Here is a 3,530-nt window from a genome sequence, read left to right on the forward strand (position 1 = left end):
TTTAGGTTGCACATGAGAATTCATAGATTGACTTATTACTAAGGCTTCTACTTTTCTTGCTAATTTATCAAATGATGTTCTTAAATCACTTTCTTCTTTTATTTCATATTTTCCTTCTCTTTTCGGTGACGGGTTGGCTCTAGACCTAGGCTCAGAATAATTCCATTGTTGTGAATTAACAGACAATTCTTCAAGAGCGTCCCAAGCCTCTTGACCTTGCAATTTTAAAAATTTTCCAGTATGCATGGATTGAATCATTTGTCGGTTCGAAGGGGTTAAACCATCATAAAAATATTTCACAAGTCTCCATTTTTCAAAACCATGGTGGGGACATTTTAATAATAAATCTTTAAATCTTTCCCAGCATTCATAAAATTCTTCGTTATCTTTTTGATAAAATTCGGAGATTTCTCTTCTTAAACTATCAGTTTTGGACATGGGGAAAAATTTAGCAAGAAATTTATTAAAAAGTTGATCCCAAGTAGTTATGGTTCCAGTTGGAAGTGAGTTTAACCAAGCTTTGGCTCTATCTTTTAAGGAAAAAGGGAACAACCTAAGTTTAACCGACTCATCTGAAAAATTTTGAAAACGAAAGGTAGAGCAAATTTCCAAAAAGTCTTTTACATGCATGTATGGATCCTCTCTTTCTAAACCATAAAATGATGGTAACAATTGAATGATTGATGGTTTAAGTTCAAAATGAGTAGCATTAGTAGTGGGCAAAACAATGCATGATGGAGCATTAGATGAAATAGGTGAAAAGTATTCAAGAAGAGTTTTTTCTTGCACAACATTAGGTTCTTGTTCCATTATGCTTAAACTTTCAAAAACACTTTCAATTTCACGTACAGACACTAATTTTTTCACCAAACGATTTTTTGAATTACGATGCCACTGATGCATACAATGTCACAGATTTCACCAAGTAACACAAACAATCACAAGAAAACAAATTTCTGATGTGGAAGATCAGTTAGAACCGCAACCACAGAGCATACTTATAACAAGAAGAGATTACAATATTTAAATAAATAAATAATTTTTTTTTGTTATGATTTTTATGATTTTTTTTTTTTTATCTAATTTTTTTGGTTTAACTTGTTCCCAGGCCTATTTGATTCCACTTACTCACAACTTAATAACAACTCCCCGAGGTTAATTAATAAGCGTGGATGGGAACTTTGCCAAATTTCCTTTAAGCAAAAATTGCTTATGTTGAAAGAACAAGCTTTGTTTTTTAGTTTTTTTTTTCAAGTATTTTCTTAAACAATAAAATTACAACTAACTAAATGCGATAATTAAGAAGAAATAAAATAAAATGACAATAGCAATAGTAAATAGTTATATAAAAATTAGGAGGCACTTATGCCATCAACTAAATGATCAACAAAAAATAAAATTAGGAGGCACTATTGCCATCAACTAAATAATCAACAAAAAATAAAATTAGGAGGCACTAATGCCATCAACCAACAACAATAACAACAACAATAATAATAATAATAATAAAACTTAGGAGGCACTAGTGCCATCAACTAAGATAAATAAAAATAAATAAAATAAAATAAAAGCTAGGAGGCACTAATGCCATCACTAGAAGAGATAAATTGCTCAAGTATGTAGGAGGCAAAAATTGCACTCAACTATCAAGTATTTAGGAGGCACTAATGCACTCAACTAATAAGTAAGTAGGAGGCACTAAATGCCATCAACTACCAAGATATATATATAATATAAATAATATATAACAATATAAATATATTTATATAATATAAATAATATATATAATATAATATATAACAATATAAATAAATATATATATAACTTTCTTTTTTTTTCTTTTTTTTTTATTTTTACTCTTTTTTTTCAATTTTTTTTTTATAGATATATATATTTTACTTTTTTTTTTTTTTAAAGATAATTGTGCAAATAAAAAAATAAAAAATAACTAGTAGAAGAATGTTACTTACCTTGTAGAAAGACCGTTTCTTTCTTGCAACTCCCCGGCAACGGCGCCAAAAACTTGTTGATCCCAAAAGAGGGTGTTTTAATATTTAAGCTCGCAAGTGCACGAATCGTTTCGGAATATAATGTTCATGTAAGTACGAGGTCGAACCCATGGGAGTTGACTAACATCAAAAGAAACTATTTCAAACAAAGCAAGAATATTCTAACCTAGTTCCAAATATTTGATGAGATTTTGTTTTAGAAAAATAAAACACAAGTAATAAAAAAGATTTAAGATTGAATAGAAAAATTGTTTTCAAATGAGATATATAAAATAAGATTATTAAGATTTTAGAATCCACAAAATGCAAGTTCAATAGTATTTATAAGTATATTGATTCCCAAGTTTTAATATAGTTGAAATAAATCACACTATATATTTTTTCAAAATATATTTTCTATTCAAGCACAAGCTACTCTTTCAAAAAGGTAGGATTTTTCTTCACTTTTACAAGATATAATTTCTAAGCATTAGTTGTGTTACAACCTAATGAAACTACAAAAAATCAAAGAGATTATGTTTAGGCAAAATATGATACTTATGCTCTAAGAATTAGATGTGAACAATTTAATGAAAAACATTTAATCAAAGAATATCATATTTTTGCATAATAAAGAACTAAGTGTAATATGCTTTAACACTCAATAATAGATGAAAAATGCATATCATTGATAGAAAAAAATCCATAAACAATGTTACACAAGTGGGAAATCAACATACAATAAAAAATACTATCTAGTTACATTTTGCTTCATCATCATCTTAATAACTTTTGAAAAAGATTAGAAGCTCATAACTAGATAAACATTACAAAATAACATACTTGACATGCTCTTCAAAAGATGAAAATGGTAGAGAGAAACTAGTGAAAAGAAGAGAGAAAAATGTGTAGAAGAGGTAGAAAAATATGAAGAAGAAGAGCTCCCCAAATGGTCTTACAAGACTCTATTTATAGGCAAAATATGGAGATAAAATTAATCAAATTAAAATAAATAAATTGATTAATTTAATTGTGTTGGGAAGTGGTAGGATAAATAGAGTAAGTGTAAGAGTATTGGAAAGATGAAATGTTTGGTTGGGTAAAATATTAGTGAAAACTAGGGTAAAAAAATGAATTAGGAATGTTTATTTAAGTAAGAAAAATAGGGAAGAGTAAATTGATATTTGGGTGAAAAATATTGGGAATGAAAATGTGATTTTTGGGGTCTTTTTGTGGCTGTGTTGGCAGTGGCATATGGGCTTGCTGAACCGAGTGGGTGCTAAAGGAAATGGTGATATATGCTGAAGACTTGATGAATTTGGCTGCTTTGGAGGCTTGGGCCGTTTGGGCCTTGAGTGATGAAGATGAGGAAGGTAGCATGTGATGATATTGGGTGTATATGCATGGTTGAAGTATATGCTGAAGACCCTTGGAGTAATTGCTTGCTTCAGTGCCAGGCGGATGACTTCATGAGGGAGTGGTGTTGGGCCTGAGGTGGAGGAAGCTTGGAGAAGCTGTTGGGCTTGGGCCCAAATGAAGCCT

At 29.8% G+C, this 3,530-nt stretch overlaps 1 non-coding gene across 1 annotated transcript; it reads left to right on the forward strand.

Annotated features, from left to right (window-relative positions):
- The first annotated feature begins 316 nt into the window (after window positions 1-316).
- On the forward strand, window positions 317-423 carry LOC133798933 (small nucleolar RNA R71). Its single transcript, XR_009876149.1, has one exon. It is a non-coding gene; the product is annotated as a small nucleolar RNA R71 (small nucleolar RNA).
- The last annotated feature ends 3,107 nt before the right edge of the window (window positions 424-3,530 follow it).

This window comes from Humulus lupulus, chromosome 8 (genome assembly GCF_963169125.1).
Source record: "Humulus lupulus chromosome 8, drHumLupu1.1, whole genome shotgun sequence".
NCBI lineage: Eukaryota > Viridiplantae > Streptophyta > Magnoliopsida > Rosales > Cannabaceae > Humulus > Humulus lupulus.